The sequence below is a fragment of the Sus scrofa genome, chromosome 1, assembly GCF_054392235.1.
Source record: "Sus scrofa isolate SSC_HxYL_T2T_F1_AM1 chromosome 1, Sscrofa_HxYL_maternal_Yorkshire_Landrace_v2.0, whole genome shotgun sequence".
In the NCBI taxonomy this organism is placed as follows: Eukaryota; Metazoa; Chordata; class Mammalia; order Artiodactyla; family Suidae; genus Sus; species Sus scrofa.
This window is the reverse complement of record NC_139383.1, coordinates 20,391,395-20,417,620: the sequence shown is the minus strand read 5'-3', so window position 1 is coordinate 20,417,620 and position 26,226 is coordinate 20,391,395. Positions and strand designations below refer to the sequence as shown.

Here is a 26,226-nt window from a genome sequence, read left to right as displayed (position 1 = left end):
CATAGACTGATCTGTAGTGTCTGTATGTGGGCAGAGACTTCTCTTCTGTTGTGCCCTCTGCAGTACAGGCAGCAGTGCCATTAGAAGGGGAGTCTGAAAGTTGAAGCGTTTTCTGGCAGGAGTACAGATAGCCCAGCCACTGGGAAAGGCTTATCTATCATCTCTTCTTTACCTTTGACTCGGATGAAAATGGTAGCTTTCAAATAATGTGTGTCAGGACCAAAAGCAAAATGACAAATGAGAGTTAAGAAATAGCTTGTAGGGAGTTCCCTTGTGGCAGTAGCAGATTAAGGATCCAGTGGCCTGGGGGGAACTTCCACATGCCATGGGTGTGGCGGAAAAAAAAAAAAAAGCTCATAACACTTTTCTTTTTAGTGATATGACCCACCAGGTATTTCACTACCCTCAAAAATGTTGCTAGGCAAAATTTAACAAGACACTTTGATCACATGGCTGAGTTTTAAACATAGAAAGGGGAAACCCCCATAAGAGGAAGGTGAAAATCAAGGAGCTGAGCTATCTTAGGGGCCCTTACTGGATTTAGTGACCAGGCTTTAATTGCTCCTTGAAGTGGGAGACAGACAGGAAGTCAATTAACTTTCTATATAAAACCAGTATCTTAACAGTTGGTGAAAGGATGAGCTAAGAAAAAAAAATACATGCAGAGGTAGACTATGAGAAAAACTATCTATTTTGGCCTTGGTGGTGGGTAGAAGAAAAAAAATTTACCATTGAGAATTTGCAACCCTAGGTCTGGCCTCATTTTATTGTTATTTGAAAAGAAAATTTTAGTCTTTTGAACCCTTGAGGTGATAATGCATATTAGCATAGTCCCCAGGGCACATTAAAACTAACACAAATGTGAATCCGTCTATAGGGACATGCTTTCTACACAGGTCAAGAGCAAGTGTCCTTGGAAATAACACAAAGCAAATTTAGCTCCCCAAGAACTTAAAATAATGGAAAATCTCGATTCATATTATTTTCTTTAAAGGTGTAATACAAATAGATATAAAAAGAAGACATGAAATAAAAGTGATAAATTAATATTAGAACAAAGCAGGCAGGTTTAGAAAAAAACCAAAATGCAATTTCTGAAAATGAAAAATATAATTGCTGTAATGAATCACTTAAGAGATAGGTTGAAGAGTTGATTAAACGCAGTGAAGATAGAATTTGTGAACTAAAACTAGACATAATAAATCCATCAAGAAACAGCACAAAGAGATAAAAAGCTGAAACATAAGAGGGAGATTAAAGATGGTGGAGGCTCTCACATACGTTTAACTTGCATCCACATAGAGAATGTTGAAAAAAATGAGAGGGGATATTCAAAAAGATAATGAGTGAGAATTTTCCAGAATTAAAGAGGGATGTGAATCTACAGAATAAAAATAGTCCTAAGTAGGCTACTTTTTAAAAAAGAAATCCCTGCATAAATATATTGTAACAAAACTGTAGAATACCAAAGACCATTTTTACCCACAACGAAGCTACTCTTAGACTGACAGATTTCTCAACAACAATAAGAGAAAAAAGGGGAAAATGCCTGCAACATAAGAACAGAAGAGAGAGCTCAAAGTAACTGGTTAAAATAAATCCATAAGCCAGGATTTACAATAAAAGTTAGTACACTACAACTATCACAAAAAGTTTCTTCACTGAGGAGTTTCATGCAATTTTTTTTCTTTTCCAGTTAAATAGTAAGAATTAGTCTTTTGCTATCAATACCATATTCATTCATAAAATATCAATAAATTCACTTCTCTATTTCCAGCATAGAGTAGGCACTCAGTTTTATATGGTGGAAACAGCTAAATTAAGGAAAGTGACAAAATCTCTGTTGTCTTACATTCATTCTAGAAGTCATTCACTGGATTTCCCACCGTGTCACAGTGGGTTAAGATTTCAACTGCAGCAGTGTGGGGTTTGATCCCAGCTGGCGCAGTGGGTTAAAGGATCCCAAATTGTCACAGCTGCAGTGTAGCCTAGGAACTTTCATATGCCAAGAGTGCAGCCATAAAATTATATATTAAAAAGCCATCCACCTATTTGCTGTAATGTGCAAGATATTTCTTAAAAGACATTTGCATGTTAAAAAAATGTTTTTTGGAGTTCCTGTCCTGACTCAGTGGAAACGAACCCAGCTAGTATCCATGAGGATGTGGGTTTGATCCCTGGCCTTATTTACTGGATTAAGGATCCAGCGTTGTTGTGAGCTGTATTGTAGGTGGAAAACATGGCTAGGCTAGGTTCCCCCGTGGCTGTGACCATGGCTATGGAGAAGGTGGGCAACTGTAGCTTTGATTCAGCCCCTAGCCTGAGAACATCCATATGCCACAGGCGTGGCCCTTAAAAGCAAAAAAACAAAACCAAAACACCCCAAACTTTTTTTTTTTTTTTTTTTTTGTCTTTTTGTCTTTTGTTGTTGTTGTTGTTGCTATTTCTTGGGCCGCTCCCGCGGCATATGGAGGTTCCCAGGCTAGGGGTTGAATCGGAGCTGTAGCCACCGGCCTACGCCAGAGCCACAGCAACACGGGATCCGAGCCGCGTCTGCGACCTACACCACAGCTCATGGCAACGCCGGATCGTTAACCCACTGAGCAAGGGCAGGGACCGAACCCACAACCTCATGGTTCCTAGTCGGATTCGTTAACCACTGCGCCACGACGGGAACTCCTCCCAAACTTTTTTAAGCCAAATATATTTTCTTAATTTTCCTATAAGAAAATTAAAATAAAGAATTTCTCATTTTTATGTGTTCAGTGATGATCCAATTTAGAAAAATAAAAAAACTCTAAGAATTCTGTCACATGATCACAGTTCATAGCATTTTTGCTACTAAATTAATGATATCTGAAATTTTTTAGCCAAAACACCCTACTGAGAGTTGAGAAAATATCAGATAATTAAATTTAATTCAATAATTAAATCTGTTATGTTATCATACCTTATTGGATACAAAAATAACCAGAAAATTAAGGAATTGAACCTCCAGTTGGCTATAAAATTATCTGAAAGCTGCTCAGAAATAGGTGCTGTGTCTGTTTTGTTTACTGCTCTATCCCTGCATGTAGCACAGTCCCTGTCATGAAGTAAGTGCTCAATACATATTGATGGAATCTATGCTGTGAATGACTGACCATTGCAAGTCAATTAAACTAAACTGCATCACACAAGGCCACTGAGAAAAACAGATCAAAATTAATTACATTTTTCCTTTCTATAATTCTAGGAGACTTAAGAAAATAAACTAGAACATAGGAATATGTTTGGGCCTTTTAAAGGAAACTCCATATGAATTGAACTGTGATTACTGTAGTTTTAAATTTTATGATCTGAATTAGTTCTTCACCCAATAATGTTAAATAGCAGCATGAATATAGAAAACCCAGTCTTGCCATCTTGTCAGTCAGAGTTACTCAGGGCAAATTTCCTGTGTGCTGGGATTCAATGAGGAATGCAGTATGTATAACATGAAAGAAATTTAAATACAATGGCTATCTAACTCTGATAACAAATATCCTTAACATTTGCTGATCTCTCTCTCTCTCTCTTTTTCTTTTTTGGTAAGAGAGTGAGCTCTGGATCAGCATAAAGCAAAGTAAATTTAAGGAATATTTGTGCCAAAAAATTCACTCTGCATTTTTCAGCCAGGAATGGTCCTGTTGTAATCCTACTTGAGACTGAATTCATCTCTAAAAGAAAGTCCTGAAGGGCCAAAGAGCGCTTCTTTTGACTCTTTGTGTACAGCACCTGGCGTGGTGGGCAGCATGGTGGGCAGCATGTGTAGGTCAGTCCATTTTCTTTGTTACAATGATAATGGTGAACAAAAGCCCATTCAGAATATATGAAGAAGCCACATCACAACATGAACCTGGAAGTGGCAAGTGTTGCTATAGCAGAGAAGCTAATCATTTAACAATCTCTGGGGGAAGAAGGTCCTCAATAAATACTGAGGATCATTAGCAATTGGCTTCAGCATAAAACAAATTGAAAACACATGCTTAAATTTCAGGAAGAGAAGGAGGAAATGGATAACTAAAGTAATCTCAACAGAAGATGCTAAAAAAATTAGATTGCCCAAATCAAAACAAACACTAACCCAAGAGTGTTACATGAATATAATAAGTATGGGAAACCATATGTATATTTTAAGCTCTCAGTTACTAATTTTTTAAATAGTTTATTATAAAGTTTTGGGGAAGACAGGAATCTGGAACAAGGACCAGGGAATTACTTGTTTGGGGAAGGGTATCTGAACTGGCCTAGAATCCTCTGGGGACCATTTCTGTACTAGGGTATCATCATTGGCAAACACCGAGAAATGATACCTCAACTTTTTCAGAAGACCCGTAATAATTATATGAACTACTTCTTGATTCATCGTTATGAAGATGGGGATTTTTTTTTCCTCTCCCCAGATAGATCAAACAGAATTTACATATTTTTACAAACTCTCATCACTGTCCTATTGTAATGACTGACGACACATTAAAACTTTAATTATTAGCAATCTGGCTAACACTTCATAACAAAGTCTACTTGCTAATAGAGATGAAATGTGTTTTGTCATCAACAAATTGAAACAATATTGCTATGCATGCTACAATATTTATTTCTCTCTTTTCATATTCTAATATGAAAATATCATTAGTTTAGCACCATTTGGTCATTATATCCTCTCTGAGTTTCAGAGCAATTCCAAAGGAATCAGATATTTTGATATAATGCACTCAATCTGTTGAGCTCCACTCATTAATTTTGGAAATTAAATGGTTATGCTTATTAATGTGAGCTTTCACCACTCTCCAAGCCTTTAAAATGGAACCGAAAAAATGGCATTACATGAATCCACCTTAGGGAAATGTGAATAATGCCAGTGTTCTTTTATGGTGGGGGAGGGATTCTTCAAGGGCAAACCAAATTGTTTCTGTTCTGTATGCATAGGTTGGAGAGAAGCAGCTTATCAAAAAGGCAGGAAATAAAAGAGCAGGGTAACTATTATAGAACTTCAATTTAGAATTTTTAATTTCTTTATGCTCAGCCTATTGCTCATGATGGTGAATATGAAAGTCACAAAAATCAATGAGAAGGTTTTTGAATACATGCAGTATGAAGGCCCAGTCTGCTTCCTTAACGCCTATCAACTCAGGGCCGAGAAGGATGTTAATCTATACATATATATATATTTGTTTATTTGTTTGGTTTTTTTGGTCTTTTTTTTTTTTTAATGTTTTTAGGGCTGCACTTGAGACATGTGGAGGTTCCCAGGCCAGGGGTCCAATTGGCGCTGTAGCCACTGGCCAACACCAGAGCCACAGCAACACAGGATCCGAGCCACTTCTGCCACCTACACCCAGCTCACAGCAACTCCAGATCCTTAACCCACTGAGCTTAACCCAGGGATTGAACCTGCATCCTCATGGTTGCTAGTCAGGTTTGCTAACCACTAAACCACAACACACACACACACACACACACACACACACACACACACACACACACACACATATATTTGGATTTAGATGTATTTCAGGTTGGGATACCTTCTTTGAAGGACATGGATATGACTGTGTAATTGGCTTCAGTGTCTCTTCCTGACCACGGTAAATCTCTTTTCTCTTTCAGTCAATGAGTCTAGAAAAAACAGCAGAGGAATGCCCTAGGTTTTACATTAGCATTCATGTATGCTGACGCAGCATGAAAGAGGAACAACCCAAGAAAGATGAGAAAAAGCCAGTGGTGAAAAAGTTTCTGATGAATTGTCACCTCTTTCTTTCTGTCTTATGTAATCTTTCGTGGTGTAATCCACAGCATTGAAAGTCAGGTTTTTTAGTTCCTGGCACTTCCTGCAAAAAGAGTTCATTGGCCTTACCTGGGGAAAGAAATATGCCGACAGGCAGTAACCAGCAGTGACCTGAACAATTTCATCTTTCACGCTATCTGTCATCTTGTATCCCAACCATTTGTCTCAGAAGAGAGACAAATGGTTAAAGAAATGAGACTGCCATCTGCTGGTAGCTTTCAATGTAGTTAGATGACTATCATTAACATAGTCGTTTTATTTGCTATACAGATTACTCTGTTACTGTTTATATCATTTAAATATGCTTATCTTAGGTTTCAGGAATAAAAATTCAGATTTGGTTAACAAAATGAAGAACTGACTGCACGCTGGCAGTTCTGCCATTTTTTTCTTTTGATGTGTTCATATCAACCCATCTGTGTTGTAGGTATTGCAGTGGAATAAAAAATTACTTGATGATTCATTTCTAGAATTAGCACATCAGGCAAATACTGTATATAGTCAAAACTATATGGGAAAAATTGTTTGACTTGTTCATAAAGTGTAATAAACATGATTTTGTGTATACAGTTATACATACTAATGTGACTATCACCAGTATACAATGTATACAGTATGATATATATAATGAAGTATCAGATATAAAATATAACTTTATAGGGTTTTTTGTTATGTAAAGTAGGGACATTTGATTGAATATCCAAAGTTAAATGTAATATATTTTCACTTTGCAAACGAGATAATTAAAACTCAGATAATATACCCCTCGAGTCATATATTATTAAGAAACAAAATTAAATTGTATACTAATATATTCTGAATGCAAATATGGTGCGCTAAAGTTATAAGGCTTTAAGGCTTGTAGAAAAGACTAAATGCATTGGCGTGTAGTAATTTTCAAAAAGATAAAATTTATCTGACTTCTGTAGGGGTATTTGTTGACTCATTTAGTCATTCCAAAATATTTCTTCCTTGTACCTGCTCCCTCTCCTGACCTTGGCTATTTGCACAGATATCATATCTCAGTTCATTTCTTCTCTCTCTTATCATAGAGAATTTAAATAAATGTACTTTTTCATGGAAAAAACTTTAGTTCTTATATGGGTTACCTATCCATGTTAACACACTGTCTTATTCCAGAAAGGATTCCAGTTGTCCAGTATAAAGTATGAAGACGTGTCTACTGCTCAAGAAAAATCTGTGAAAATAGACATTAACAATTAATGTTAAATGTTTAATAAAATGTGATCTATTGCTACTGACCAAAGAACTTAGAAATACACCTGTGTCAAAGTTAAATTCCTTAGTGTTATTATTGATACATACCAGTGTAACTGTAGAGTATTTCAGAAAAGAGTGAATTGGGAAAAGGTACTTTAAGGCTGGAGCTTATTGCATGGCTGGGCTTCTCAGGAACTTGTCAGTTTTGTAAACAAGGGAGTTTTTCAGTTAGAGATTTTTATGAATGCAGAAAAAAATCAGTTTGGGTTTTGTCTGGGAACATATAGATTTGAATGAGGTGAGAAATTTGAGCTTAAATAATTTGCCTGCATGTCAGAGTTTGATCAGTTTACCTGTTTTGTGAGTTAGAAGACAGTTTTTCAAGTTGTTGTTTCTGTTTCAGTTCCCAATATTGAAATAATTTCATTTTTGGCAGTCTTGATTCTGCAGAGATTAAATTTGTGATTCCTCCCTCTTCTGCTCTAACAGCTGTTTTTCCTTCAAATATTTATAAATGATCAGATATGTGGCAGACAATGTACTGTTATATGAAGCTTATAATCTAGTTAGACAATGATTTCATTACCTGATTAAAGCAACTGTTATTTTGTTTTTCCAGTCCATGGCTGCATTTTTTAAAAAAAAGATTCTAATCTTTAATTGAATAACCCTCTAGTGAATGTTTGCGTTCCCCCTTGCCTAAATTCATTTGTTGAAATCCTAACTCCCAATCTGATGCTATTTGGATGTGGGACCTTTGTAAAGTAGGTCATAAGGGTGGAGGCCTCATGAATGGGATTAGTGCCCTTATAAGAGGGACCTTATAGAGTGCTTTCAGTTTCTTTCCACTGTGGAAGAATATGACAAGAAGAAGGCAGTCTGCAACCCAGAGGAGGACTCTCACCAGAACCAGACCATGATGGCACCCTGATCCTTCCAAAAGTGTGAGAAATAAATTTTTTTGTTAATATGCCACATACTTTATGGTACCTTCTTATAGCAGTCCAAACTAAGACTTTCTTTCATTCGTCTGGAAAGATACTTGATTTTTACCTGCTGTGGCAGAGAATATTGACTGACTTAGCTGTAGAGTCTTGATTTATAGATGAGCATATGGCTGTTTGAAATTTCAACTTCCTATAATTAAGTGTGGCCACATGATGAAGTTATGGCAACAGGATGTAAGTGAAAATGGTGTTTACATTCCAGGAAGCATGTTCAACTCAAAAGGAAGGTGTATGTCTTCTCTAAAACTTTTTCCTTCCGATGGCTGAAATCCAGATGTGATGGCTGGATTTGATCAGCAGCTTGGGCAACTGGGTGGAATCTGTTTGATAACAATGACAGAGGAACAAAACAGGAGGAAGCAGAGTCCCTAAGGATCATTAAGTCTGATGGACCACTTACCTCCAGAGTTCATTTACTTTAGCAAGCAATAAATGCTTATCTTGTTTAAGCCATATCTACTTCTGCAACTACTTAAACCTACTTTGCTTAAGTGTAAAAGAGCAAGAATTGAAAATATTGCATATAACAAGCCCTCAGAGATGGATAATGGTTGGAATGTTGAATATCTTAAACTTTAGTAATTTTCAGTCATGAGACTATGTTAAGTTTCTTATATGGCGCTTCTTACATTTCAGAAAATTTTACAGATGTGAACTTATCTGATCCTTATGGCAAACATGGAAAGGAAACATCAGAAGTATTAATGACCTCATTTTGAGGATGAGAGAACTGTGACTCAGAAGAATTATCACCTGCTGAGCACGGTAGTAGCACATCCTGGGCTAAAATCCAGGCCACCCTGGTCCAGAGATTTCCTCCCACAGTTCTTGAATGGTAGCTCATGCTTTCCCTGGCATCAGTAGTCATGAAACCTAATCAGGACTCCATGTTTTTGTGTTAGCAACTTGAGTTTGAATCTAAATCACAATTGCTAAAGGAAGCTTATTTTTTTTCAGAGGCATTTGATTGAAAAAGTCAAGTCTGGGAGCCCTGGATTCTAACTCTGACTCTGTTCTAACTTAGCTTTTTGTTTTTTAAAAGAAAGCAGTAGAGAAAAAATTATCTCCAAGGAATGTATTCTCTCTAGGGGCCATTCAGCACTGATGCCTTCTGACTGGTTATGAATTTAACCAACACACAAATACCTGTTTGCTCCCTCTTTTTGGAGAAATTAAAAAAGAATCTAGAGAATGTTTAAAAAAAAAAAAAGAAAAGAAAATGCTTCCATTAGAAATTTGTGGCCACTCTATTGCAGGAATCCTTATCCGAGAATAAATATTACCAAAGCTTCGTATGGGAATCATTTCAATTTCTATTGGTTTCCATGGCAGTAGAATTTCAATATTTAGCAAATAAAAATACAGGATGCCAGGATGCCCAAATAAGTCTGAACTTCGGGTAAGCAATGAATACTTTTTTAGTATCAGTATATCCCTTGCAATATTTGGGAAGTCCTAAGAATTATTTGTTGTTTATCTGAAAATTCTAATTTAACTGTGTGTCTTGTATTTTGTCTGGCAATCCTATGTGGCAGATATTAGAGCCTGGCTTATTCACCATCTAGTCGGCCTCCTTTTAGTGCCTCACTGTACCATGGAAGCTGTCGAGCGTTTTGTATGTGATTTAGGTATTGTCATCTGAGGTACTTGTCTAGGACTTAAATTCAGAACTGGTCACACAAGAAAGAAAGGTGATGCTCAGCCTCCTTCGTGCAGATCATACAGATGCCATGTTCTCTGGGAGCTATCATATGTAGACACACCTTTCCAGATTTGCAAGCTGGAAAGACTCCTAGCCTTGCTCAGTGGCTAAGGATCTGGCGTTGCTGCGAGCTGTGGTGTAGGTTGGCAGTTACAGCTCCAGTTCGACCCCTAGCCTCGGAACTTCCATAGGGTGCAGCCCTAAAAAGACACACACACACACACACACACACACACACACACACACACACACACACATCATTTTTGTGCTTCTTCCAGTCCTAGTTTCTATACAGACATTGTTTTTCACAGCGTAATCCTAATGCAGATATAATTTTACATTCTACTTTTCTCCCTTAACATTATGCCATACTTTCTGTATTGTTATACAGTTTCCATAATTATTTTAATGGCTGTATAACTAACAGTTCTTCTAGTTGATGTATCATAATTCATTTAATCACTTTTCTGGATATAAGGGATTTTTTTGCCATTATAAATAATACTTTAGTTAATAAGAGGTTTTTCCTCTCCTTCTGAATTATTTCCTTAAGATAAATTCTCAGCAGTGGAATAACTGGGTCAAAGGCTGTGGACATTCTGTGTCTCTTAAAATGTTTTTCCAAATTGCTTACCACAAAGGATGTGATGATTTTAACTGGGTGGCATATTTCATCTATAATTGAATTAAGGAAAGTCAATGAAAGCTAAACATCATTCAGAATATATGTGACCCAGCTGTATATAGGAGAAATGCATGCAACATGTGGCCAAATAAACAAATAAAAATTATTAGAAAGCTTTTTTTTTTTTTTTAAATAGAACATGCTTCTCTCTGGTTCTTTCACTGAAGTATATCTTCTTTATTTTAAAGTTTAAAAACATGTCTTTGCGTAAGGAGCCAGAAGTAGCTTCTCTGTCCTTCCATATCATTCTCCCAAACTTTGTCTCTTATTCAGCAAATGGAGCAACCCATCAAGCATATGCTTCTTTTATTAATGCAAATTAATACCAAGTGCTTGTTATTTGGTTTCATATCTGGCTCAGAAATATTGCTCTCAATGCCCCTGTGATGTAGAGTTGGCTTCTTATAAGGAGAAGAGAAACAAATTGTTTTTTAAACTTTCTTCCAAATATTTTCAAATTTGGAGTTTCTTTCCCAATCCCTAAATGGAATTTAGACTTAGGACTGTCACATCCTCTTATTTTCCCACCAAAATTGCCTCCAGCATGACTTTTTAGGATTCAGCACTAATTAACTGGAGGGTGTGTCTGGGAGAGGATGCCTCATATAATTCCTGGGTAATTCCTAATGGAAGACGGTATTTTGGTCCTGTTTTTTTGTTTTTTTTTTGTATTTCACTGTAGTGTCCATTTATTCATGTGCAAATCACTGAGATACATATTCTTACATTTTGAATTGTCAAAATAGAAAATATTTTCAAGTGTCAGATCTCCTTATGACATATTGCTCTCTTTGAAAATTTTGGACAAAACTGGCTATTTTAATATCAGAATTGTAGCCAACTTACTTTTCTGAGTTGCAATTTTTCTTATAGTGATCTGAATCCCTAAGACAGTCAGTTTTTCTCTTAAGGGCCAGATAATAAATATTTTCAGCTTTATAAAAGGCTGAAAATATTTTATTTAACTCTGCCCCTGAAGTGTGAAAGCAGCAATAGAGAATATGTAAATGAATGGGTGGGGCCATGTTCCAATTATTTAACTCTGCCCCTGAAGTGTGAAAGCAGCAATAGAGAATATGTAAATGAATGGGTGGGGCCATGTTCCAGTAAAAGTATGTATTTACAAAATCAGGCTGCAGGCCCATTTGGGCAGCTGGCTGTAGTTTAGCGACCCCTGACTTCAGGAATCTGGCTTTAGATGGCCTCTAGTAGTAATCCAACATTTATTTCATAAATCTCTTAATACTAATAAGATTATCAGCTTTACATGAAAGAAAAAAATTAAGAAAAATAAAACAGCTTAAAATGAACTCTGATGGTGTCTTAAAAAGAAATAAAGGTTGTGTATGAGATAATCCAGAAGCAATATAAAGGACACTGATACTTAGAAATAAGCTTGGAAGAACCATCTAGAATTTGAAAGGGCTTTGGAACTTTTTTGAGCTTTCCCTCAAAAAAGTCCACCCAAAACCCAGGACAAGGACGGAAGTCTTGACCAGTCCTGACCAGGCTCAGGAATAATACCTGTGCCCTAGCCTCTCTCAGAGGCAGAGTCACTCTAAGGACAGAGTTACTGACCAGAGGACAGTGCTTTTTACTGCCTGGGGTGGAGCAACATCCTTAGAGGGCTTAAGGGCTACAGCTAACACTGCACACTGCCCACACTCCAATGTGGAAACCCTGGGGGACTTTGTTAAAGCTTTAGTCTCTGGAGAGAGGAGGACAGGAGCAGGGTGGGGACACTCCTAGTCGTCTGTAGCTGCCTGTCAGCGGTAGAGTCAGAAGAACAGCAAGAAGTGCTTGTTAAGCCCTCAGGATGTTGCTAAACACTAAATTGTTAAACACTAAGTTTTTATTTTTCACTTCAAGTTTAGTCAGTAGCCTCTCTTTAGTAGTATATGCTTATCATTTATTCTGAGTTGGAACATGCACAGCTATCCTGCTTATAGTAAATACAATCACGTAGTAATAGCTATCATTTACTATATATACGTGGAGGTCCCTGTAGTACTGAACATGCATTTTTCCATCCTCACAGCAACTCTATTAAGTGGGGGAATATTATTACTCACATTTTACGAGCAAGGAAGCAGAGGCACCAAGAGTTTAGAGCACTGTCCTGAGTTACTCACTGAACATGGGCCATTACACACCCAATTTTCTTGACTCTAAGGCTCTTAAACATGACATACTGCCTCCTTTTGTTTAGACAGGAAACAAGACCTTTTTCTTTCTTTCTTTTCACTATTACATCAATTATTCAAGTAGACAAAAGTTAAAAATAAAACACCTCCTGTTATGTCAGAGATGTCTGGTCATCTTTAAACATGATTACCTAAAATTTAAGAATGGTCACCTTTGAAAATGAGAAACTTGGGAAGTAACGTTTTTTTTGCACATTCAGAAATGCTGGTCTGCCTGTCCTGCTGCTGCCTGTTTACTAAGGAAGGTGCATCCTCTTTGGTGAAAGCAGGCATTTTACCCAGTGGGTAAAATCGTGGAGAGGGTGAAAAAACAAGATAGATTCCGCAGAGGACAGTGATTCTACTTGTTTTCTCTGAAGGAGCAATACTGTACATATTTCTTCTTGGTCTGAACAATATCCTCTGGCTTCTCCTCATGCCGTTAGACCCCCCAGTAGCTGATTTTCTTCTCCTTAAAATCATCTTGGTGCTCATTCTCTATAGCCATGCCTTGGTGTCTGTGCTTTGTTCCCTGATCACAATTCGAGAGGTTAACTTTTAATCACAGTGACTTCTCTCGAAATTTCAGAGGTTGAAGTGAACATGGCTGTGGGGAGTCACTGAATATAAAGCTGCCTGTTTCCTCCATGTTTCATAGGAGCCTACCTTATGGCAGTCCTGGTTTCTGGGCTCTGGAATCCCATTAGTGACCAAAATATCAAACATTCAGGTGCCCTTTATAGCTTGTCCAAGTTTTAAATTTTGTCTGTTAAGGACATTAAAAAAAAAAAAAAAAACCCAACAAATAATTAACACCATAACCACTATTATTTCATAATAGAACATTTTTAATACCACAAGTGGGCCATAATTTCAGAAAAAAAGAACAATGCTTTAAATTGAATTCATTTTGTTTTATAAAAAAACTTACTGCATTGTCCTTGTATTTTTCATTTTGCTTCTGACAGCTTATAACTTAATTTTGAGCTGGCTCAGGTCCAAGGCCTGATGTTTGGGAAGTGCTGGTGTAATGGAAAGACTCTTATCCTGGAGTCAGACAGATCTAGCTTCAAATCTTGGCTCTTACACTTGACATTGAGCAAGTCAGACAAATGGGTCTGAAGCTCTCCTAAATTGAGAAATTGGGAGGCCTCAGGTGGTGGCTGTGTGTGCACTGGTGAGACCCTTTTCTCAATTCATGTCTACTCTGCTTTCTTGTCTCCTTTATGTGTCACAACCATTGAACAACAAGAAACAAAGCAAACTTCCTATGAGAGCTATTTTTAAGGGTTTGTTTTCATTGATATAAACATGTAAGTTATTTGAATTGTAGCCTTTCTATAAATTCACAAATACCAATTAGTAAAAATTACTTGAGTGATTTCTAAATAATGCCCTACAATGTTTTTGGCCAATATACCAAAAGAAAGTAAAGCAAATACAGTCAAGCACATGGTAGATCTGGTCCATTTCTCACACTTTGGGCTAACACACCTCTGCTAATCTGAAGGCTTCTGCTCCTACAATCGGCCCATTGACTCCAAGTACCTAGCCGCCCCTGGTTATATTCAGAGTTACCTTCAGTCTTTCTCCCCTATTGCAGTAATCTTGACCTCTGTTGAGATGAATTTGAAGAGAGCCCCCTTACCTATTTAATTCTGTGCAGTGCAATTTTTCTTTGAGGTATTCCAGAGAAAGAGACCTATGTTGGAAAGAGACCTATATAATAAGATGTGGAAGGTTAATAAGATGTGGAGAAATGAACCCCAGGAACAATCAGTTCCAGTACTTATAAATTGTTTTTGTTTGTTTGTTTGTTTGTTTTTTAATTTTAGGGATTAAAATGAGATAGAATTGTTCTAATTTGATTATTTGGGGGAAAAGAGAAGTCAATTTCCATCCCTAGGAACTAATAATTTCAGAAGGAATTGGGAAAAAGAAGAATCGTTCCTTTTTCACTCATGAAATGTTTGTTAAATGCCTTATATTACCATAATTATTCTTCTAGTGTTCAAAGACTAGCAAGGAAGCTTTCTTAAGTGCCTTCACTGATGACAGGTTTGTTATAGGTAAAAATGCCAGAGGTTTTTTTCCAGCAAGTGTCAGCACTGAAGTTGCTATTAGTAATTACCTCCCCACCAACACTTTGCTTCCTGCTGCTTCGTGTTGGCTTCTTAATTATGGAAGAGAAAGGAATCCTAGGGGAAAGGGGAGAAGAAGTAGTTCAGAAAGTTTACTTTTCTCTGCAGAGCTGCTTAAGAAACCAGTTGATTTGCATTGTATCTTTTTGTCCTGAAGTTATTTTTTTTCCTCTGCACTGGTTTACAAGCTATTTAGCAATATGTCCCACCCTCTGAGTAGTCACAACTTTGACCCCCTTGTATAATTCTTCCACAGTGTTGCTAACCTGACAGAGTAGTTGAAAGGAAAAGAAAATCTTTCTTTTTTTTTTTGGTCAGAGTCAGTGGGAGTTTTGATTCTAAGCTCCTCTCAAGCAGGATCTGGTCATAAGTATCTTTGTGTTTTCTATAGCCTTAATTTTGGGCATAGATATTACATAACAAATAGGTGTAGAATTTATTTGGTATCCATTTTTGAACTTTTCATCTGATTTTTTTTTTCCCCTGAGGCCTATATTACTTTTCTAGGGCTGCTATAACAAATTACTACAAACTGGGTGGCTTAAAACAACAGAAATGAATTTTGTCACAGTTCTGGAGGCTAGATGTCTAAATTCAAGATGGCGGTAGGACCATACTCGGGGGACTCCAGGGGAGAATCCTTCCTTTTATCTTCCTAGCTTCTGGAGTCTGCTGGCAATCCTTGTTATTTCTTGGCTTGCATCACTATAGTCCCTCTGCCTCTGTCCTACTCCCCAGTGTCTGTGTCAGTCCTTCTTCACAGAATACCAGTCATTGGATCAGGGCCCACATTTATCAGGTATGACTTCCTCTTAACTTGATTATCTTCCAAGAATCTATTTCCAAATAAAGTCACATTCAAAGGTCTTGGGTAGACATGAATTGGGAGGGGGTGTCACTAACCCAGTATAAGGCATAAAGGGTTATAGCAGAATATGCTACCTCCAGTTAGGCCACGTAAGAATTGATCTGAAGCTGAGGCAACTGAGAAGAAGCAAGGAAATCTCCCTGTCCTCCCCCTGCTGGACTAAATAAATTTTACAGCATGTAAATGTGTCGCTCTTCTCCTCTCTACCAGGAAGGACAAAAGTTAATCATCAGAAACAATTTTAGACCCTATCTGCTTGTAGAAGGCACCAGAGGAATCTACATAACAACTTTACTAACTAGCTTTTATCTATTCCAAGCTTCCTCCCATATATCTCCCTTCCCACAGTTTGCCATCCTTAGAAGTCAAAAACTGCTTTCTTTTCTTTTGTCATTTCCACAAACTTATTGTTCTTTGTTGAAGATGCTGTATAAGCTGGAGTTTGAAGCCATCACTTTGAGTTATTCAGTTTTCCCTGGGTATCTTCCTTGCGTACATGAGGCATACGTACTAATAAACTTGTTTGTTGACTTGTTAATCTCTTTTATTTCAGGAATCTCAGCCAAGAACTCAGCAACATAGAGGGAAATTAGTTTTCCTCTCCTACTCCTCTTTCCCATATTGTTTTAGACTTTTGTAGTTTTCTCTATAGCTCCAGTACCCTAAGATAGCTCTTGGCAGTGCCAGGTATTAAAACTTCCTTGGTTTCCTTTTAGCTCTGAATTAAAACCTAATATCTCTTGGTGCCCTTGACCATCACTTATTTTGAAGGGCTATCCAGCCTCTTAGTTTTTTGCCCAGGGGAGATGGCTTTCTACTCCACACAGCTCAGCTAAAAATGGGACAGATTACAAAAATCCCAAGAGCCTGCCTCCCTAGTGTGAACTCCTCAAGACTGTCCTTTTTCAATTAAGACGAATAATTTTCCTTCTCTGACTACTTCCTCTTCCTCAGATCCCTGCCCTTTGAAGCCTGGAACCAGGGTAAATGCTAATTTGAAATTAACATACGATTTATTTCTTTGCTAACCTCCCCTGGCTTACTTCCAGCCTCTTAACTTGGCCTTTCACAAATACCTTAGGCACTGATTTACTTTCATTTTAAAGAGCCCATAACTATTTTTCTCCAGGTAATGTTGGAATCTATTTAAACTGACTCTTGTGTGTGTGTCTGTTAGGGGTAGATGGGAGATGTACATGTATGCAGGTGTATGTGCAAGACAAGGCATTGAACTAATGTCCTGCAATGTCCTATCTACTTCTGCTCCCTATGAGAGTGATACAAAGTTTCATCTGGAAGTGAACAGCCACTTCTTATTTATAGAAATTTCTGATAGTGCTCACTCCTCAGAGGCAAGTGATTGAAAAAGACGCTTGTTCATGTAGTCCCACAAGACACTACCTCAAAGACCATCCCTTTTGCCTGGGAGGGTAATACTTTTTGCCAATCATGTGGCTCTTTATTTTCACATGGTGTCCTTGGCTTCTCTCTGATTAAGTGACATCTTTTTGAATGTCCCCTGAAGTCATGCTTCCTGTGACCTTCTGGAATTATTTCATTGCCTGAACACTTCCTTTAGCTTATCATACTTAGGGTTCACAGTTATTTGGGCCTTTTATTTGTCTCCCTCATCCCCTTTCTTTTCAAATATTTATCAAGCTTCCATTCTTTACCAGGATTGGACTAGAACTCATTGAAGAAAATTAAAACATGGCATAGGATTTTCCCTGAGACACTATATATACAAATGGGCAATGGATAGACCATACATAACAGTATAACCCTGACCCATAATCTCTGTGGCAACCAGAATGGAAAGTCAAACCACCACTTCTGCAGCAATCAGCCAAGAAGAGTCAGGTCTTGGTCTGTGAGAGCCAGCTTCCCTTTTTTTTTGGTCTCTGCTTCCAACTCAAGACCAACAAGAGAAAGCCAAATATGTTCCCTAAACCAATCACATAAGATATCTCACTTCCAGTTAGTCCACCTCCAACTTCCCTTTCCTCCAGCTTGAACAGACCTCCAGTCAAAGCATACTTGGAGGCTTCCTTTTTTTGCACTGTAAAGTTTTCCACTCCCTTGCCTGCCTTTGAGTCTTTGTCAAACGCAAGTGATGGTGGCTGGCTTCCTTGCTCTGAATAAATATGCCTGTTTGTTCTCATTTGGATGCTCTTTGTTTATTTCCACAGTTTTCCTGGAGATTCCACTGAGATCCACTCTGCATTGCCTGTCACTTTAACCAGGTATGATACTTACGGAAGCTCCTGTGCTTTGCCGCTGAGGCTTGTTGAATCCATGCCACTGCGGTAAGTCACTACTATGTCTGAATTGGCTCTTTTTGTAGAAGTTAGCTGTTTATTCTCACTGTGGTAACAGGGTTTTGTTATTGGGTCTCATTTGTTTGGCATCCTTGGTGGAATCAAGCCTTTCGTTTTCATTGCCTTTTGCTTTCTTTCGTGCTTCCATTTTTTGTTGTGTGTCTAAAAGTGTTGTAATGAGAAGGAGACTCACTGAATAGAATATTAACATGAACCCTTATAGGGTATAAGCCTGTTGTGCAAAAGCCAGTTTCACTGACCATTGAATTTATGGTTTCTCATCAAGCCAATATCCATTTGGGAAAAATGTTGTGTGTCAACAGTAAACCTGATAAGGTTCTCCTACCATCTTTAGTTTCTGATTTGAGAGCTTGGCTTTGAGAGGTCTGAGAATTTTCTGCTTGGGGAGTGGGTGCAGACTGTCAGGCCTGTGTTTGGAGGCAGTTTTTGAGCGAACATTGCTATGGGGTTGTCTAAGCCTAAATCATCTCTTTTCGTTGGAAAGATTTCTGCTTCTTATGGGTGCCCTCTAAGTCTTCTACCTATTTCTCTAAAGGCATACCTTCACTGAGCTTGATTTGAGTTTCAGTGGCCATTCTGGGGAACATTTGATTTGAATACAATTGTTCATTTGCTGTTTTTGCCACCAGCATTTATGACCCCAGAGACAGCCATAACTGGCCCCTGTCTTCCCAGGAGACCCTCCAAGACCAGCAGATAGGTTTGGTCCTGTCTCCTATAAAGTCACCACCTTTGCCCTGATCCTCATGGGCATGTAAGCTTGTGTTTGCCTGCTAAGAGTAGAGGCTCTGTTTCCCCCAGTCCTGTGAGCTCCTGCAGTCAAACCCCACTGACCTTCAAAGCCAAATGCTCTGGGGGATCCACCCCCTGATGCTAGACTCCAGGCTGGAGAGTCTGACATTGGGCTCAGAACTCTCACTCCTGTGGGAGAACTTCTGCGATTCAATTATTCTTCAGTTTGTGGGTTGCCCACCTTGGGAGTATGGGATTTAATTGTATTGTGAGTGTGCCCCTCATACTCTCTTGTTGAGGTTCTTCTTTATGTTTTTGAATGTGGAATGTCTTTTTGTTAGGTTTCAGCCTTTTTAAATTGATGGTTGTTCAGCAGTTAGTTGTGATTTTGTTATTCTTTGGAGAGGAGGTGAACACAAAACCCTTCTATTCTGCCATTTTGTCTCCAATCTCCAACTGTTCATTTGAGAAACACCTTATAAAGAGAATATTTTTCAGGCCCAATGGGAAGCATTTTTTAACCAGTAACAGCAGCTTCCAAATAAAATTCTCATCAACAATTTCTTCACTAGAAGATTTTTTGGCCAACGCTAATGAGCAATTTGACAAGCTCATGTAACAAAAAATAAGACTTGTCTCCCAGGTAAATGCTCCCCATCCTTGTCCTCCAGTTCCTATCACTATCCAAATATTCCTCTTCTTTTTTCCCTTCTGATTTCTCCTTCGATACCTCTTTTAACTCCTCCCTTCTCTTTCTCTTGTTTGATCACCTAATTCTTTTAAGAATCCAAACTCTAGTTTCCTGTAAAGATCTATCCCTCCATGGGTCAATCATGTAAGCAAGTGTAGACTTTAAACTATGGAACCAATCTATATCAAAGCTATAACTGAGGATTTCCCTGAAGCAACAGACCAGCAAACATTCATGGAAAAATTTCAAATTCTTTGAAGTGCATTGGAACCTCAAATGCTAAATTGGTATTGCAAAAGGTGATTGAACTGACCTAGAAAAGGAACCAAAAGATCCTTCCTTCCATAGTAAACTTGAGAGTTAAAAAATGCATGCTTCCCAATAGAGGAAAGTTTCCTAAAAGCCATGCTCCAAATATTTCCAGTAAAAATCATTTGAAGATCTGTTGCATAATAATGTGAATGTAGTTAACACTACTAAACTTTACACTCAAAAATGATTAAGATTATTTCATGTTATATGCTTTTTTAACCACAATTAAACATTTAAAAAAATTAAAAAATATTAAAATTTGGTTGAACTATAGTTTAATCATGGAAACTGAAAAGAAATAATAGGAGATTTTTAGAAAGATTAGAAAATACCTTCTAAAAATATTTGGGAGTTAAAGAAGGGACAGCCCTTTCATTTCATTTTGACAATGGAGTTAAACATGAAAATGGAGATCTAATTTAGAAACAAAATTGGGGCGTTCTCATGTGGCTCAGTGGGTTAAGGTTCCAGTGTTGTCACTGAAGTGGCTCAGGTCACTGCTGTGGCATGGGTTCAATCCATGGTCCTGAGAAGTTCCACATACACTGTCTCCCCCCCCCCGCCCCCCGCCCCTGAAAAAAAAAACAAAACAAAAAAACCTAAGTTGGAATGGTAAATAATCCCTTACACCTGACAGAACATTTTGAAAGGGCTTTAGAAAAAAACAAGCTGGAAGGAGTTCCCGTCGTGATGCAGTGGTTAATGAATCCGACTGGGAACAATGATGTTGCGGGTTCTATCCCTGCCCTTGCTCAGTGGGTTAACGATCCGGCGTTGCCGTCTGTAGGTTGAAGATGCGGCTCGGATCCAGCGTTGCTGTGGCTCTAGCATAGGCCGGTGACTATAGCTCCGATTAGACCCCTAGCCTGGGAACCTCCATATGCCGCCCGAGTGGCCCAAGAAATGGCAAAAAGACAAAAACAAACAAAAAATCAAGCTGGAAGCCAAAATAAACTTAAGGTCCTGTAGGTCAAATGGTTAGGTAGTCCACTGTCAGACTAACCACTTGTTGAAAAGGACACTAATAGATATTTATAAATTGAAATGACCCTGGGAAAAAAGGCAGTCCCATCCAACCAAAGAAAAACCAAGGCAAAGAAAAATTATTTAATTCAGATGAATGAGGGGTGTTTCAAGGAAGGAAAAAGAGCTCAATATTTTGCCTTAACTTTAAACATTCAGAGTGAGTTAAATATAAAGGTAGATGGTCCACCTCATTAATTACTGGTCGATATGGACACTCCTTTTTCCACACTAAACTCTGCCATGTGTGCCTAACTGCTTCCTGAGAGTAAAAGTACCACTCAGATGGTAGGTATTTCAAATAAACAGAGATGTTCCCTACATCTGAACCCTTACTCTAATCCTCAGGCCCTTGACTAAAATTATGCCTTCCTCTTCTGTGATACCACTCCTGCAAACTTAATAGGGAATAATTTACTTTACAAATGAGACTGTAATATTAAATACACAGCAGAGGGACCATTTCTTGAGGACACTCCTATTTGTAATCAAACTGTGTCTTCTTTGGATAGTCCTTTGTCTTCTCCATTATATTTGATATGTTCCCACAGACAAAGATCTTTACACCATACCTGACACTAGGAGCTAAAATTTCAGCTGACATAGGAAAAATAATAGAAGTAGAACCCAGCAAAGTTCAGATAGATCCTACCAAACCATTATCCAAACTTCCCCAATATTTCTTGAAGCTGGAAGCAAAAGAAAGGATCAAACCTATAGTTAAAAGGTTGATATACAAAGATCTTATACTACACAATAGCCTTTGTAACACTCTTGTCCTGCCAGTTAAGGACCTAGACAGAGGAGGATGTTGATTTGTTCAGACTTCAGCACCATCAGCAAAATTGTTAGCCTTTGGTTCCTGATAGTTTCTAATGTAAATACTATCCTGTCGTTAACTCTACTTGAAGCTACTTGCTTTACCGTATTGGATCACGGCTCTGCCTTTTTCATTGTGGCTTTAGAACAGAATAGGCAGTATCTTTTTGCCTTTACCTGAGTAGGACAGCAATATACCTGAGCAATCATATCCCAGGGTTTTTTCCTCAAATCAATACTTAAAGATTAAACCTCCCATGTGATTCATTTGTAAGAATATGTGGACGATCTACTTTGTTCAGAGAACAAGTAAACTTAAAGTATTCAATTTACATTCTCTCAGCCCTAGCAAAAAAGGGACATACAGTCACAAATGACAAATTTTGCTAAAATATAGTTTGTTATTTAGGGTATGGCCTATATAATGAGGGGAAAGAACACTATCTCCTGTTAGACTAAAAACAATCTAAACTTAACCTAGATGCTTTAAAAAATAACTATAAAGATAATTCCACATTTAAGTGGATATTATAGACAATGGGTGCCAAATTTTACTGAAATTGTAACACCCTTTTAGGTGTCGAGTGAGTCTATATTAGGAAACTCTATTTTCAGAGAGCTCAGACATTAACAGGCCTTCTATAACCTAAAAAAGGGCTCTTGAACAACTTTACTTAGACATCACTGACTACAAAAACCACTTTTGTCTATTTGTGCAAGGTAGACAAGCATTTGCAGTTGTAACTCCCTTTCATGGGAACTACCAGTTACTGTACCCTCACTCCTGATATGATGACTGCTGCTGTACGACTTTGGCTTCTGCTGAACTAGATCTGGGTTCCCTGTTTGACTTCTTGGTTTCTCATGTGGTACAGCCATTACCACTGGCTGAGAACACAAAACACTTTTCAGCCAGCCAGTTAATTTTTATGAAATTCTTTCACTTTCCCCCCCTCACATTATTATTCTCCACTGCAATACCCTGATCCCACCACTGTCCAGTTCCTACCAGAAGAAGGGGCTCCTCATGATTGTTAAACCTCAGTTAGGGAACTGTCTGTACTCTGCTCAGATTTACTGGAGATTCCCAATGAGAACTCTGACCTAATTATTTATTAATGGATCATATTTCCAAACTGAAACTGAAGATCATAAAACAAAATCTTCACACTAATTTATGCTCTTCTTTAGAAAATAGTCCTCTTCCATTGGTGGATGTAGTCCTCTACCATAGGTAAAGTAAGCTTAAATGGAGCACTTACTGCACCTACTAGATCTTCTCAATTAAACTAAGACCAGAGAGTAAACATATATACAGATAGCAGATATGCTTTTGGCATAGTACCTGGCTTTGGGGTGCTTTGGAAACAAAAGGAGACTCTCGGTTCTGCTAGAATCTCCATTAGAAATGAAAAACAAATCGAGGAACTTATAGACACACTCCCACTTTCCCAGTGACATGGCTGTTGTAAAAGTTGAGGCCAATGCAAAGACATAGTATGGAAGCTGAAGGAAATGCTCTAGTAGGTTAGTATCTCAGATAAGCAGCCTTAACCAAGGTTATTATCCTATCTAATCCCTGAAGGGATAAGTCCTAGAGAGATTCAAAGAGGCCATTATAAACTACATTGAGCCCCTGGTTTGTAAAGGGAAGGATAGGAAAAATCTGGTTGTGCTCTTCAGTCAGATGCTAAAACTAGTCATTGGCCTGAAACTATTCATCATGATACAGGCAAGTTAGTTACTCCCTTAAATCAACATTGATGGGGAAGTTTAAAAAACATAGCTGAGGAGTTCCCGTCGTGGCGCAGTGGTTAACGAATCCGACTAGGAGCCATGAGGTTGCGGGTTCGGTCCCTGCCCTTGCTCAGTGGGTTAACGATCTGGCATTGCCGTGAGCTGTGGTGTAGGTTGCAGATGTGGCTCGGATCCCGCGTTGCTGTGGCTCTGGTGTAGGCCAGTGGCTACAGCTCCGATTCGACCCCTAGCCTGGGAACCTCCATATGCCGCGGGAGCGGCCCAAGAAATGGCAAAAAGACAAAATAAATAAATAAATAAATAAAAAACAGAGCTGAGTTTATTTGGGGGTCATGTGTTGCCTGTCAACAAACTATAAAAGTAGGATATTACCAGAAACCAAAGCCTTAAGAGCTTTTTGAACATCCTGAAATGTATTTTATCCATCTTCCACCTCTTTGGGATTAGACTGTATTTTAGTTATGCATGTCTATTTTCAGAATGGTTTGAAGCATTTTCTTGTTGAAAAACTACAGCCTCTACAGTTGCTAAAAATCTGCTTGAATTTGTGTTTCTAACCTATAGCCTATCAACTTCTGTTTCAGTGATCAAGGCACATATTATATTGGAAATAATAAAAGAACTCTGTGGTGTTAGCCCTTTCTCAAAACCCATACTGTCCTAACCTCCTACAATCTTCTGGAAAGGTTGAAAGAACCAAAGCCTTCCTTAAATTAAAATTAGGGGAATTGGAGTTCCCGTCTTGGCTCAGTGGTCAACAAACCTGACTAGTATCCATGAGGATGTGGTCTTGATACCTGGCCTCTCTCAGTGGGTTAAGGATCTGGTGTGGCTGTGGCTGTGGCTGTGGTGTAGGCTGGCAGCTACAAGTCTGATTTGACCCCTATCCTGGGAACCTCCCTATGCTGCGGGTGCAGCCCTAAAAAGACCAAAAAAAAAAAAAAAAAAAAAAAAAGGAGAACTTTCAGAAACCTTTGAGCTCTCTTGATCAAAGTATTCCCACTAGTTCCTATGGTCATATGGTCCGCTCCCTCTGGACACACTGGTCACTGGGAGGCTTGTGCATTTGGCAATTCCATCTTTAATACTAAACTTTTCCCTGCTGCATACAGATTGGACAGAATATTACACGGGACTCATATGTTATACCCATGCCCTATCACCAACAGGTTAAAGCCACCTCCTACATCTTCCCAAAGGGTCTCTTTATGATATTACACCAGGAAGTTTCATATAATGGAAGAGACATCAAAGAGAAACTGCCCTTGAACCTCCCTGGAAGTAACCTTATCAGGTAGTGTTAACAGCAGATATAGCCGTGAAACTCCAGGGAGTCAGTCTTTAGGTTCACATTTTACAACTAAAGAGGTGATTAAAAATTCCGCACAATTGGAAAACTACTGGAATAGGGGACCTCAAACTGAGGATGCTCAGAAATCTTTTAGAACAGCCTATTTTTAGAAGTAGATAGCAGCCCAAGAACTTTGAAACAAACAGATGACTTCAGATTATAGATTCCCCCAAGACATTGGACCAAAACACCTACCTAATTCTTGCTTTGTTTTTGATTTGCTTGTGTGTATATTCACTCTACTCATTTTCTCAAGATCACTGGTTTTTGACTACCTGAGGCTCTTTTTTTCTTCCTCTCTAATAATAGTTAGCATATACTCTAATGCCATTCTTAGATTACCCCAAATGCTATCCACTTCCCTCAGTCTTACTGATTGCTAGATATGCCATTTATCACCAGACCCCTATTGTCAAAACCTCTGGGTAATTCTGGTCTCATCAAACGAGACCATAGGGATGATGGTGATGTTTCCACTTGCCTCTACATGAACAGATGACCTTAAAAAAAATCAACTTATGACTTTGCTATTGTCCTTCTGTTCCAGAAAAAGAACCACTTATTATAATCTCTTGATCAGATCCTAGATAATTCTAAATTTTAATTCAACAACCTTTGAAGGGCAATGTCCAGACACTTGTCATTTGGAAAAGACTAATGGCAATCCAAATATGGAACCCAGATAATGTAATGGCTTGGTTCCAACTGTGGGTCACAAGTGACTTTTTTCTCCCTGAATTTCCATGTAACCCTATAGAATACCACTTCCTTTGTGGCTAGGACATTGGTCCTTTTTGCTTCACTACTAACATCTAATTCACTTCAGGAATAGAATTCTGAGCATTTCCTATACACAGAGAAATTAATTCTCTAAATCGCTGAGGCTGGAGAGAAAAATTTTTATTATTACATCTCTATTAATGGTAAAATCTTATAAATAATTCCATAAATGAGTTGTAAGTTCCTACATAAGGGCACTCATAATTATTCAAACACTCTACCCAGAAGAATTACTGACTCATTGTTTATGCAAATAGAGCAGTATTCACAATGGTGGAAACCACACAAATAGATGTTATTTAACTATACCACCTCTGGCTTAGATGGAAAACAGATCAGTTTCAGCTGGTTGGCATAGTAGTGATGCATGCTTCCGTTGTTTTCTTTTTGGTTAGTTCTGATGGCATCTGTGACATTGCTGATCCTTCCTGCTATATTTGGATCAATGAAATGGGTACAAGGAAGGTAGAAAAGGCTTAAGGTAAAAGCCTTGAGGAAAAATCTACTTGGCTATCTTAGGCTGATTTTCATATCATATGGGATTTATTCTCTTGACCTGGGTTAGGCTACTAGGGTTCCTGATTCTGAATCGTCTTCCAGGTCCGATTCATTAATCTTGTTTTTGTCATAGTGGTCATGATGTGGTTTGTTGTATTTTATAGACAGTATTAAATTCTTTTTTCATAACCTATTCAGATGATTGTCATGATGATATACCAACAAAAAGGTCAAAAGATTTTATGACCCTATTGACCATGGAGACAACTGAAAAGTCCTCAGGCACTGAAGTTAAAGATCTTGATAT

The 26,226-nt window shown here is 38.2% G+C and overlaps 1 long non-coding RNA gene across 18 annotated transcripts in view; it reads left to right on the top strand.

The window, feature by feature from the left end:
* Nucleotides 1-26,226, top strand: part of LOC146405959 (uncharacterized) — a 595,742-nt gene that overhangs the window by 126,018 nt on the left and 443,498 nt on the right. For 6 of the 18 annotated variants that reach the window (XR_014845167.1, XR_014845170.1, XR_014845181.1 and 3 more), the window contains one exon: nucleotides 17,806-17,922. This is a non-coding gene — a long non-coding RNA (uncharacterized LOC146405959). Of the gene's footprint in view, nucleotides 1-3,653; nucleotides 3,794-5,631; nucleotides 7,649-17,805; nucleotides 19,990-26,226 lie in introns of those variants that run through there. The other 12 variants (XR_014845183.1, XR_014845145.1, XR_014845153.1 and 9 more) reach the window with 4 other exon arrangements.